We start from the raw sequence: 14,532 nt of genomic DNA, 5'->3' as shown, positions 1-14,532 counted from the left end.
TCAGGCGTCCAATCACAAGCCACCAGACGCTGGATGGATCAACACCCCTCCACGTATTAGTCATGACCCCACCTTCTCGGGGTCTCTCGCCAATAGGCACGCGGAAAGCCAGGCGTGGCGGCATGGGCGGGCTGGAACTCGTGCGCGTGAGAGCGCCCCGCTGACGCACGGCATTGACGCACGCTGCTGCTAAATTTAGCCGGACTGGGCCGGTCCATCGAGTGAGATAGCGCAGATCTCATTCATTTCTGGGGCGTACCGTTTATTTTAGGAACTATTTTGTGATCCAGTGAAACCAAATATAGTGTGGAAGGCTATTTTTAGTTGGAGCCTTCTCCTTTTGTTAATGCTTAGAAATGCTGCTTATTTTTTGCAGAACCTAAGCGGAGATAATATTAAGTCTTTATTGCGATTATTCTTGATACATCAACTGTCTTGAATCCTGGTTTTCGCCCTTTTGGATCAATGCGACTATACAGTTTGCTTTTAATTGCAATGCTTTGTATACTTGTATATTGCACATAATAAGCGTTACCTCATCCAAAGGGTACGCATTTATTATACGTAGTATAGCAGTTTGGATGAAGCGACGACATGCATTTATTGTCTCATCCATGAGAAACGGAAATTGGAATAAATGGAGCATTGAGAAATGTATTACGTTTAAAACATTTTGGATTCCATCCTTTTTAAAAACAATCGGAACATTCTTGCAATTCTGCCAATCCTCCTTTACTATATATGCACATATATATATAATCCATTCAAATTCATTGCGTGCTTGCGCCGTGCGTATTCAAAAAAATGTTATGGGAACTTCGTACGTTCGCGTAATTGCTTCATGGGACGTTCCGATGTTGTGTTAATCTGAGGCTTTTGGGGCGAGAGGGAAAAGTGAACAGTTTAATTCCATTGTTGCATTTGGCGGTTGACCAATTGGAGGAGAATCTTATTTTGGAAGCCTCGCGGTTTGGCAGCCTCTCCACTGCGCCCGCGGCTCTTGGCAGGTGGCGAGGTGGTGAACCCTTGTTCCATTTTATAAATAGACGGAAGGGAACGTTCCTATGACGCACACAGTCGGATTATGACTCAGGAGCGTGGTCATGCGGAAGAGACGTAAAATGACGCAGAGACCACGAGGTTACTTCCGGGTAGGGCTCGAATGAGACATTTTGCCCATAACTTTGTCGATAAAATTTTTACCATTTGGTTGTCCAGATTTAACTATGAAACCTTTCCAACATGGTGATGAATAATGAACTACTGGTCCGAGGAAGAAATTGTATATGCTTATAGAAAGCGGTATAGTGTACTAGATTTCTGTGGCAAGTACAAAGCATGTTTTTCTTTCAAAATTTGTAATGCGTAGCGTTCTTATTAAAGCCGCCACTTTAAAAAAAACAATTTAAAACGGGGATCAACTTTTTGTATTAAAAATGTCCCTTAATGATCAATTTTCTTGAACCTTTCGGACTTGATTAATCGTAGATATTATGCTGAGATAATGGTTATCAAAATGTTAAAGTTAATACATGTCAGTGGAATTTAATAGGTCTTCTCTGCAGTTTGATGCAATTAAAAAAAATCTGGTCAAGAAGAGGCGTTAATTAATAAAGTAAGCACTTCAGTTTCCATTGGAATACCCGACGGAAACGACAAAAAAAAACTCCATTACTAATTGCAGGCATTGCCATGGGGTAAAATTTCAAGAATAGGTTAAAGGTATGAGCTTTAAAATGAATTTTTGTCTTTACATTAATATTGGAGACATGGTGGTATCCGCAAGGATGCAATTTAATTGAGTGTTTCAAATTGCATCATCGTTTTCGGACCGTTCCAGTGTTTTATAGCGAATTAGTAAAATCAGATTGTAACTTTGTTCAAAATCGTTTGGACATTTATTTTGCAAGTTCTACTTTCCATTGCTATCATCAGCAGGTCTATAAAAAGAAAATTATGCTAAGTGGTATTCGTATTCTGACTAGTGTGTGGCATAACATTGACAGGAGAATTTGTGGTCGATGTGTGAAAAGCTTACTTCTCAGAGCAATCTGAAACTCTTGTTGCCATAAAATGATTAAATATTAGTTCCTGGTTAACTTATTCAAACGGATTCTTTCACAGCCTAAACACAGCCCAAAGTAAAATTAATGGAATGTTCTGTCGACAATATAGGTCCTGTACAAAATGATAACAAAATCTTGCATTGTCACGAGCTAAAGTGAATTTGAAGTTCATCGGAATTCCAAGATTGGATCAAAAAGACAAAATATTTTAAGTAGTCAAAGAACTCAACTCCCTTACAATAAATATTTCTTCACCCTAAGTTGGTATTTCTACCCTTAAGTGGAGGCCTGAATTGCTCTGTGTTCTACTTGTAATTTGATATTTAAGATTTTGGATCCTGTACAATAAATTTTTGACATTAGATAGTTTTGTATTGTGTTAGATTGAATGAGTTGTATGATTTATGGTTGTACAGTTGGCAGCAGGAACTCCACCTCCTGGGGCTCTTGCATCACCAACACAGGACCATATCCATTCGACAGGAATATCAAAGATTACTTTGAAACTGCAGCATCATAGAGATGATGATCTGGTTAATCATGAGTCACATTATTTGCTTAATTTCTAACAGAAATATTTAGAGTTATGCAAATCTATTACAAATGAAGAAACATTCCCAGCCAATTTGTTTTCAAATTATATATGCGCCCCTACCAATTGCACTGAAAAAACAGAATCAGCTTCATCTCTTCCTTGACCTTGTCGATTAAATCTTCACTTCGTTTCTTTGATGAAGCGAACAGGGCAATAACTTGAAGGATATTCCTTTTTCTCCAAGAAGATTATAATTGGCACCAGGCTGTATGTCAAAGGAACACAATTGCAAAATGTATTCTGGCAGCAGATGGACTAAAATTAACATTTCTATTCACTGATGATGATTAGAAATTGTATAAAACTCACTGGTTGCTATAATACTATCTTCCACATCTCAAATTACTTTGTGGCTTTTCCTCGAGATCAAGAATGATGGACTTGTTTAATGTGTACTTGATGTTTCACTCCCAGAAGCGCACAATATTTTACAACTCTATCAACTAATTCCAATGGCACGAAAACCACGACAATTAGAGCTGATGGATTTGTTGCAGCCTTTGCCTGCCTTCACAACCGTTGAGTTCAAAATAACTTGGTTTGCCTGTTCCACCATTGAGGTTTTGATTGGATTATTCTTTGTCAGGGACCTCACCCTTGACCTTACTGCCATGGGCGACCCTACTGGGAGCTCCAGACAGCATCGCTCTGAGGATCACAGGACTACACAAGCTTCTCGACCATGACAATCCATGATCTCAAATTAACTATGTTTTTAAAGGGAGTAAAGTTAAATATTTGGTCTTTATTTATGAAAAAACTTGCTCCATTTCAAAGCTCATGGACTACAATGATGTTTTCCCCTAAATTGTTTAAATTTTATTTTAAACAACTAGGTAGGATTTTGCCACAAACCCAAAGGGTTCTCCATTAATACAATACTTTTTTTATTTAAAGAATGGAAATAGTGTAATAGAATATTAAAGATATTTTCTTCCACGCTGATTTTGCACAATTCAAGCATCGATTTAATAATAGAAATAAGCATCAAATCCAAGATCAAACAGTTGAAACGAGTAAATGGATCATCAATTTCACAGAACAAAAACTGAAGTACTTGCCTCCACCTGACCATGGAAAGAAAATCTGTGACGTGTGTGTTTTGGTGCGGGAAGGTGGCATGATGCAGTGCAGATGTTGGTGCAGGTGACAGGAAGATAGTCACACAGTAGCAAGTGACCCTCATGTTAAACACTGCCAAACATGTAACAATGTGCACTCATTGAATAACCATCCAATCTCTGGAGCCCTGTTCTGAGAGGCTTACAAAATATTCTGAAATTCCCAGTTTAAAATAAAATCCTATATTGTGTATTTCTCCCTGATTCAGTGAAGTGCATGCTTCTGCATTTGTTAATCATTTAAAATACAAGTGATGCAAAAGTGTTGGAAGCTCTTGTTTAAAGTATGCACAGCATCATCTTCTATATGTGCATACACTTTGCACTTATGGCTGTGTAGCTCAGTACGACAATAGCCCCATCTACAAATTTACTAATGATACCACGGTGGTGGGTTGTATAAAAGGGGTGATGAGTCAGCATACAGGAGGGAGGGGTGCACCAACAACAACCTCACACAATGTCACCAAAACAAAGGAGATTATGGCGGAGGGGGAAACCAGAGGTGTATGATCCAGTGATTATTGAGGGAATTGGAAGTGGAGAGAGTAAGCAAATTTAAATTCCTGGGACTCACTATCTTGGAAGACCTTTCCTCGCTGCAACACACAAATGTCATAATGAAGAAAGCATATCATGACGTCGGAAATCTCAGCAAACTTTTACAGATGTGCAGTGAAAAGCATGCTGACCAGCTGCATCGCAGTCTGATATGGGGGCACTAATATCAATGGAAATCCCTGCAAAAGGAGGCAAAATCCTCACTACCATTGAGAAAATCTACATGGAATGCCAGCAATAGAGAGCAGCAGCAATCATCAAACATACAGGTTGAGAAACAGCATCAGACTCCAAAACAACAAACTGAGACTCATTTATAGTCTCTGCACATTTATTATTGAATATTTTCTGTATTGCAGTTAGTTTGCACTTATTGTTTACTTTATTGTGTATATATATATATATCTTTGCTTGAGTACTGTTTTTCCCCCTCCCCCACCAATAAAGTAGAAATTATGCCTTGCCCAGAGGAAAAGAATCTCAGGGTTGTATGTGATGTATGTACTCTGACAATAAATCTGACCTTTGTATATGTGTAAAAGGTTGTGGAAAACAAATGAAAAAATATGCTTGGTTTTCTTGGAACCAGAGAACACTAAAGCACAGAAACAGGCCTTTGGTCTGTGTTGAACATTTTCTGCCCAGTCACACTAACTTGCACCTGGACCATATACCTCCATACCCCTGCAGTCCATGTACCTGTATGAGTTTAAAAAAAAGTTAGAATTGAACCTGCATTTACCAATTCAACTGGCATCTTATCCCACACTCCCAGTACTCTCTGTGTGAAGAAGTTCCTGCCCCACCCCCCACCCCCCCCCCTTTAAACTTTTCCCCTTTCAACCATAGCCCATGTCCTCTGGTTTGTATCTCATCTAACCTCAGTGGAAAAATGTACTTGCATTGCGTCTATCTATGGCCATCACTATTTTGTAAACCTCTCCTCTTCAATCTCCCCTCAGTCTTCTGCATTCCAGGAAATAAAGTCCTAACCTGCTTAACCTTTCCCTGTAACTCAGTTCAATTCCTGGCATCATCCTTGTACATCTCCTTGACACTCTTTCAATCTTATTGATGATACCTTTCTTGTAGTTATGTGATTAAAAACTGCACACAATACTCCAAATAAGGCCTCACCAATATCTCATAACATCACCATAACATCACAATTCCTTTACTCACATCTTTGATTTATGGAGGCCAATGTGCCAAAAGCTGTCCCTATCAACCTGTGGCGCCATTTTCGGAAGTCATGTATTCCCAGAACCCCCTGTTTTCCTGCACTTGGTTTGACCTACCAAAGTGCAACTCCTCTCATTTAACTGCATTAAATTTCATCTGCCATTTTGCAGCTTATTTTTCCACCTTGTCCAGATTCCTCAGCAAGCTTTGAAAGCCTTATTCACTGTCCACCACACCTCCAATGTTTGTGTCATCCACAAACTTGTTGATCCAATTATTTACCACATTATCATCTAGATCATTGATATAGATGAAAAAAGAATGGTGGACACAGTGCCAATCTTTGAGGCCCACCACTAGTCGCAGGTCTCCATTCAGAGGCAATAATTCACTACCACTCTGGCTTCTCCCAGAAAGGCAATGTCTAATCCAATTTATTACCTTACCACAAACACCAAGCAACTGAACCTTCCCGACTAATCTCCCATGCGGAATCTTGTCAAAGCCTTCACCCTCATCAACTTTTCTGATAGCCTTGAAAATTCCAGTGAATGAATGGGAGTTGGAGTGAGGGGAAACAAGAACAGGCTGCTTAAAGTTAGTTAGAGGTATAAGTGGAGTGGCCTTTGAGGAAAGTTATTGTGAGTGGGCCAGAGTTGGAGTGGAGAGTCGAGGCTTTGGTGAGAAGTGGCTGAGGTGATGGTGCAGGAGCTGATGCAAGGACAACCCCATCGAGGAACAGAATGGTTCAGCAAGAGGGCACAGGTAAGATCGGGTTTTTCATATTTCTTTCCATTTCATAGACAGTGGGAATGGCAGCCAGAACAGCAGGAGAAAGTTAAGTGGTGACTGGAGAGGGGAAAAAAGAACAGACAGGGTACCTATGTGGGCATTGCCCTCAATAACGTATACTGTTGAGGGGGACAAACTACCAGAGACAAGCCATGGCGGTCAGGTCTCTGACATGGAGTCCGGCCTTGTGGCTAAGATGGGAAGGGAGAAGAGTCCAGATGTAACAATAGGGGATTCCACAGTTAGGGGAGTAGATAGGGGGTTATTTGGATGGGTCACGTCTCCAGAATGGAGGACCATCGCCTTCCCAAGATCGTGTTATATGGCGAGCTCTCCACTGGCCACCGTGACAGAGGTGCACCAAAGAAAAGGTACAAGGACTGCCTAAAGAAATCTCTTGGTGCCTGCCACATTGACCACCGCCAGTGGGCTGATAATGCCTCAAACCGTGCATCTTGGCGCCTCACAGTTTGGCGGGCAGCAACCTCCTTTGAAGAAGACCGCAGAGCCCACCTCACTGACAAAAGGCAAAGGAGGAAAAACCCAACACCCAACCCCAAACAACCAATTTTCCCCTGCAACCGCTGCAATCGTGTCTGCCTGTCCCGCATCGGACTTGTCAGCCACAAACGAGCCTGCAGCTGACGTGGACTTTTTACCCCCTCCATAAATCTTCGTTCGCGAAGCCAAGCCAAAGAAAAGAAATTTGGAAGGCACTGATAATGCTGAATGGTATGTTGCCTCTCAGGTGCCAGGGTCCGGGATGTCTCCGAACAGGTTTGTGGCATTCTCAAGAGGGAGGGTGAGCAGCAGATGTCATGGTCCATGTTGTGGGATGTGGGAAGGAAGGATGATAATGTCCTGCCAAGTGTTCAGGGAGTTAGCTGCTGAGTTGAAGGACAGGACCTCCAGGGTTGTGGTCTCGCATTGCTACCCGTGCCACATGCTAGTATGTTCAAAATAGGATAATAATGTGGCTTAATGTGGTTAAAGAGAGAATGCAGGAGAGAAGGCTTCAGATTTCTGGATCAAAGGGCTCTCTTCCTTGGGTCCTGTACCAGCAGGACAGTGTGTATCTGAACTACAGGGGAATAATATCCTTGCGGGAAGCTTTGTTAGTGCTGCTTCAGGGGGGGTTTAAACCAGTTTGACTGGAAGAAGGTACAGAATAGAGCAGACAGTGGAAAAGTTGAAGCAATTTGTAGGGGGTTTGTGAGGAAGAGCAGGCAGTGGAGGCAGCATAGATGTAGTCAGAGGGTTTGAAATGTGTTTATTTCAATTAAAGAAGGTGAAAATGGAAGAGGAACATAGAATATTGATCAGTACGTGTAATTATGATGTCATTACAGATACTTGGCTAATGCAAGGGCAGGATTGGCTGAAGCAGGTACTGGGGTTTCAGTGTTTTAAAAGGCATGGTGGTGGGGTAAAGGGGGAGTTGCATTGTTAATCAGGGATTGCATCACAGTGCAGAAAGGGAGGGCATTATGGAGGGAGTGCCTACTGAGTCAGTGTGGGTGGAAGTCAGAAACAAGGGAGCAATCACTGCATTGGGAGTTGTCCTTAGATCTCCGTCCCCAGCCCCCCCAAATAGCTCTTTGGATACTGAAGAGCAGATAAGTAGACAGATTTTGGAATGGTGCAGAAATAGCAGGGTTGTTATAGGAGACTTCAATTTCCCTAATATTGATTGGCACCTCCTTACTGCAAGAGGAGTAGGTGGGGAAAAAGTTTTCAGGTGTGTCCAAGAAGGATTCCTGACACAGTATGTGGACAAGCTGTCCAGAGGAGAGGCCATACTCAATCTAATACTGGGTAACAAACATGGTATGGTGACAGACATCTCAGTAGGGGGTTTCAGTGAAAATAACCCTCACTACCCAGACCATGCCCACTTCACACTGCTACCACCTGAAAGGAGGTACAGGAGCCTGAAGACAAACACCCAATGGTACAAAAAGAGCTTCTTCCCCTCTGCCTCAGATTTTTGAATGGACAATGAACCACAGACACCACCTCACTTTCATTTCTTGAACTAATTAATTTATTATAACAAAGATAATTTGTAGCAATGTAATGCTGAATTTCATGAAATGGTCAATACAATAAATTCTGATTCTAAAGTGACCACAACTCTGACCTTTAGTATTGTGATGGACAAAGAAAGGAGTAGACCAAATAGTAAAGTGTTTAAGTGGGGAAGGGCTAATTATGATCAGATTAGGCAGGAACTAGGGAGAGTACATTCGGAGCAGATATTCTTAGAGAAAAGCACAGAAATAATCTGGAGGATGTTTAGAGACCACTTAAGTGGAGTTCTGGATAGATTTGTTCCACTGATAGATACAGGGAAAAGATAGTAGGATAAGGGAACTGTGGTTGACAAAGAAGTGAGATAGTTAAGAGGAAGAAGGAAGCATGCTTAAGGTTTAGGATGCAAAAGACTGTAAGGGCTTGGAAATTAGAAGGTAGGAAGGAATGAGAGAAAGGAGATAGGAGATATAGAAGGGGGCTTGAGACCTTGGTAAGTAGGATTAAGAAAAACCCAATGCGTTCTATACATACATGAAGGGGAGGCAGTGAAGATAGGGTTGCTTAAGGATAAAGGAGGCAACGTGCCTGGAGGCAGAGGAAGTCATAAATGAATACTTTGCTTCAATCTTCACTAGAGAGAGGGATATTGGTCAATGTGAGGTTAGTATAGAATGAGCTTATGTGCTGGAGCATATTGAAGATAATGAGGAAGTACTGGATCTTAAAAACATTAGGACTGGTGGAGTATGGGTTAGTATCAGGTTATAAAATAAATGTTCATAAAAGTGAAGTGATGCCTATGACTAAGACAGATTATGTTCAAGTTAAGAAAAGGACAAAATGACAGAACAAGGTAATTAAATATTTAGGAATTAATGTTGATAAGAATTTAAATAATTTATTCAAATTAAATTACATACATTTATTGAAGAAAATTAAAGAAGATTCAACAAGATGGAAAGATTTACCAATTTCTTTAAAAGGAAGGATTGTGTGAAGATGAATATTTTTCCCAGAATACAATATCTTTTTCAATCTTCACCAATTTTAAATAAAGGTGTAAGAAAATTTATTTGTCGAGATAAAATGCCTCAGATGGCATTGGAAAAATTAACATGGAAATTGGATCAGAGGGTACTTCAATTGACTAATTTTAAAAATTACTATAAAGTAGCTCAACTTAGATTTTTGTCTTCTTATCAGACTGGTGAAAAGACAGTATAGGTACAAATTGAAAAGAGTAAAATTGGAGAAAGTAATTCTGAACATATTTTGTATAAGTGGCATGAAGGATTATTAAAAGGACAATGAGATACACCAATTCTGAGGCATATGCTTAAAGTATGGAATGGAGTACATGTAGAAGGAGGAATGAAGAATTATCAGTTGGCTAAAATGATATTAAATCAAAATCCTTAATTCTTTTTATGGTAAATAATCATTATTTTGACATTTGGTACAACTGTGGAATAAAAAGAATAAGGGATTGTTTTTTTGAGATCTGTATTTTTTTTACTTTTGACCAATTGAAAGACAAGTATAATATACCAAATAATACTATTTTTTCCTATTATCAACTTAAATCATATTTTAAAAAAAGGTAGGGAGGAATTTTAAATTACTAGAACAAAGTCTATTATTGAAAGATTTATAAAATTTCAAGAGACTATGCAGAAAAAAGATTTATTTAAATTGAAATGGGAAAAAATATTTAGATGTATAGATTCAGGAAGAAGTATGGTCAAAATTATGTTATGAAAGTGTAACTAATACGATTAATGTTAGATATCAAATGGTACAATGTAATTTTTTACATCAATTATATTATACTCTATACAAATTACATGGAATTAATTCAAATTGCTCTGATCAATGTTTTAGATGTAATAAAGAAGTAGGATCTTTTTTGCATGCAGTCTGGCAATGTGAAAAGATAGATAAGTTTAGGAAGGATACTAGTATTTTATTGGGACGAGTTTTGAACACGCAAATTTTGAAGGATCCCAGAATATTTTTATTGGGAGATATTTCTCAATTGAAGTTAGATCTTTATCAGAAAAATTTTTAAGTGTAACAATAGAAATGTATAGCTGTAACATGGAAATCAGATGACATCGTGGGATAGAATAGGTGGTGAACAGAATTATTACATTGTATACCATTAGAGAAAATAACAATTTATGAAATCAACCAAAAAAAAATGTGTTAAGATTTGAAAACCCTATATGGATTTTATTGCTACATCTTTACATACAAATGTCCACTACTCCCCCATCCAACATCCAACCTGGTTTAAGATTATTATGTAAATTTGCAATGAATTAATTTAAAAGATATATGTTCATTAGACAGGCTTTTCTTTTTTCCTACTTTTTTTGGGGAGGGAGGGAGGATGGGGGGAGAAAATGTGGAAAAATGTATTCTTTTTGCGTCTTAGATTTTATTATTATGATATGGATAAATATTGTACATTTATTGATGGAAATGAAAAATAAAATAAAAAAAACATTAGGACTGATAAGTCCCTGGAACTGGATGAGATATACTCTAGGTTATTACAGGAAGTGAGGAAAGAGATTGCTGAGGCTATGGCAATGATCTGTGCATCCTCTCTGGTTACAGGAAAGGTACCAGATGATTAGAAAATGGCAAATTTCTCCTTGTTTACAAAGGATAATATAGAGAAACCTTGGAATTATAGACCAGTAAGTCTTGTGTTGGTGTTGGGCACATTTTTGGTAGGATTCTTAGGGATATATCAATATATAAAATGGAAGAGGGAGGCCAGAGTTAACATCGGACTCTTGGAGGATGAGAAAGGAAAACTGGAAGCAAAAAATGAGGAAATGGCCGAGGCATTGAACAAATATTTTGTCAGTCTTCACGGTGGAAGACACGTCCAGCATGCCCAAATGTGGAGTTAAGGATGCGAATGTTGGGGAGGGCCTTGATAAAATAGTTGTTACAAAGGAAGTAGTGATGGAGAAACTAATGAGACTAAAGCTAGACAAATAACCTGGTCCTGATGATATGCATCCAAGGGTTCTGAAGGAAATGGCAGAAGTTATAGTTGATGCATTGGTGGACATATACCAAAATTCCTTGGATTCTGGGCAGGTCCCGGCAGACTGAAAGACAGCAAATGTCACGCCACTTTTTAAGAAGGGATGTTGGCAGAAGACTGGAAATTATTGGCCAATTAGCTTGACATCTGTAGTTGGAAAAATGCTTGAAGCCATCATTAAAGATGAAATAGTGAAACTTTTGGAACGTAAGGGTTCAATCAGGCAGACGCAGCATGGTTTTAGAAAGGGAAGATCTTGTTTGACAAACTTGTTAGGATTCTTTGAGGATATAATGGGTGTGTGGATAGAGGGGAACAGGTTGATGTTGTATATTTGGATTTCAAGAAAGCTTTTGATAAGGTGCCGCACAAGAGACTTCTCAGTAAGTTACAGGAAAGTGGAGTCCGGGGAAGTATATTGGCCTGGTTTGAAAATTGGTTGTCTGACAGGAGGCAGAGAGTCGGGATAAGTGGGAGTTTTTCAGGTTGGCAGAGAGTGGTAAATGGGGTGCCGCAGGGGTTGGTGTTAGGCCCACAACTGTTCATCATTTACATGATTGGAGGAGGGGACAAAATGTGGTGTAGCCAAGTTTGTGGATGACACCAAATTGAGTGGAAGAGTAAATTGTAATGAGGATGTGGAGAGTCTGCAGAGGGATATAGTTAAGCTGGATGAGTGGGCAAAGGTCTGACAGATGGAGTACAATGTTAGTAAGTGTGAGGTTATCCACTTTGGCAAGAAAAATAAAAGAGCTGAATATTATTTAAAGGGTGAAAAACTACAGCATGCTGTTGTGCAGAGGGACTTGGGAGTGCTTGTGCATGAATCGCGAAAAGTTAGGTTGCAGGTGCAGCAGGTAATTAAGAAGGCAAATGGAATGTTGGCCTTCATCGCTAGAGGAATTGAATTCAGGAGTAGGGAGGTAATATTGCAACTGTATAAGGTACTGGTGAGACCGCACCTGGAGTACTGTGTCCAGTTCTGGTCTCCACATTTGAGGAAGGATATACTGGCTTTGGAGACGGTCCAGAGGAGGTTTACTAGGTTGATCCCTGGGATGAAGGGGTTGACTTATGATGAAAGATTAAATGGTCTAGGATTGTATTCGCTCGAGTTCAGAAGAATGAGAGGAGATCTTATAGAAACATATAGTATTATGAAGGGTATGGATAGGATAGATGTAGGAAGGTTTTTTGAGCTGGCCGGGGAAACTGAAATGAGAGGACACAGTCTCAAGATTCGGGGGAGTAGATTTAGGACCGAGATGACGAAAAATAGTTTTTCCCAGGGAGTAGTGAATGTTTGGAATTCTCTAACCAGGGAAGTGGTTGAGGCTGTTTCACTAAACATATTTAAAATTTGGTTAAATAAATTTTTACATGATGGAGTAATTAGGGGATATGGGGAGAAGGCAGGTAGATGGAGTTAGGTCATAAATTAGATCAGCCATGATTGTATTGAATGACGGAGCAGGCTCGATGGGCCATTATTGGCCTACTCCTGTTCCTACTTCCTATGTTCCTATGACAGGATTCACGAGCATTTAGAGATGTTGGTCTTGTCAGTGATAGTCAGCATGGCTTTGTGATGAATGGATCATGACTCACAAACCTAATTGAGTATTTTGAAGAAGTAACAAAATAAATTGATGAAGGTAGGGCGGTAGACATGGTTTGTATGAATTTTAGTTAAGCATTTGACAAGGGGCCCCATGGTAGACTCATTCAGAAAGTCACGGGGCATGGAACCTTGGCTGTGGGTTCCAAATTGGCTTCTTTGTAGAAAAAGAGTGGTAGTGGACAGAAAGCATTCTGCCTGGAGGTCACTGACTAGTGGAGTTCCTTCTGGATCGGTTCTGGGGACCCTGCTTTTTGTGATTTTTATCAAGGAACTGGACTAAGTAGAGGGATGGGTAAGTAAGTTCGCTGATGATTCAAATGTTGGAGGTGTTGTGGACACTGTTGAAGGCTGATATAGATTACAACAGAATAGAGACAGGATGTAGAGATGGGTGGGAAAGTGGCAGATGTTCAAACTGGATAAATGTGAAGGGACTCAACACCCCTCTGTGTAACTGGATCCTGGGCTTCCTAACAGAAAGAACAGTCTGTCCGGGTCGGTAGCAGAATGTTGAGCACTATCACATTGAGCACTGGCACCCTCAGGGCTGTGTGCTCAGGCCTCTCCTGTTCACACTGACTCGCAACTGCATCGCTAGAATGAGTTCCAACGTTGTCAACACGTCTGCAAATGACACCACAGTAGTTGGCCTCATCAGCAACAATGATGAGTCACAGTGGGAAAATCTCATGAAATGGTGCAAGAGTAACAACCTGAGTTGCGATGTGGACGAGACAAAGGAGATGATAGTGGACTTAAGGAGGACCAGGAACAACCCACCTGCACTACACATCAACAAGTCTGTAGTAGAGAATGGAGAGCATAAAGTTCCTTGGAGTTCACTTAATTAGTGACCTATCATGGGTACTCAAAATTTCCTCACATGTCAGGAAGGCACAACAGTGACTGCACTTCTAGGTGCTCTATCGAGACAGTGCTGGCTGGTTGCATTTCAATGTGGTAAAGTTGCTGCAGAGAAATTGATTGAAGGTGAATCCACAGGACTATAAGAGTGGCAGAGAGGATCACTGGGTCTCCCTCCCCCCATTGACCTGATCTACCAGGATTGTTGTCTGAAGAGGGCACACAAAATCATTGAAGACTTTGTCCACCCTGCACCCAACATCTTTCAGCTGCTCCCATCAGAGAAGAGATAGAGGAGTATCAGAACCAGCATTACTAAGTTGAGGAACAGTTTCTTCCCATGAGCAGTGAGAATGGTGAACATCCAAAGGAACTGCTCACACTAACCATCCGAGACTCTCATTTATACAAAGCAATAGTTATTTATTTATTTTTATAGATGAAATACTTGTCCTGAATGTGTATTATTTGTCTGTATGTGTGTTATGTCTGGTTGTATGTCTGCATGATTTGCACTGAGGACCAGAGAACGCTATTTTGTCACGTTGTACTTGTACAATCTGATGACAATAAACTTGATGCATTTCAGTAGGTCAAACCTGAATGCAGAATACATTGTTAATGACAGGATT

At 40.1% G+C, this 14,532-nt stretch overlaps 1 long non-coding RNA gene across 1 annotated transcript in view; it reads left to right on the top strand.

Annotated features, from left to right (window-relative positions):
- Positions 1–819: 819 nt before the first annotated feature.
- LOC138752988 (uncharacterized) overlaps positions 820–14,532 on the top strand; it is a 33,918-nt gene continuing 20,205 nt past the window's right edge. The window contains exon 1 of the long non-coding RNA XR_011351002.1: positions 820–1,151. This is a non-coding gene — a long non-coding RNA (uncharacterized lncRNA). The remainder of the gene's footprint in view (positions 1,152–14,532) is intronic.

Source organism: Narcine bancroftii, chromosome 1 (assembly GCF_036971445.1).
Source record: "Narcine bancroftii isolate sNarBan1 chromosome 1, sNarBan1.hap1, whole genome shotgun sequence".
NCBI classification, from domain to species: Eukaryota; Metazoa; Chordata; class Chondrichthyes; order Torpediniformes; family Narcinidae; genus Narcine; species Narcine bancroftii.
The sequence above is the reverse complement of the archived record's forward strand: the minus strand, read 5'-3'. Positions and strand labels throughout refer to the sequence as shown.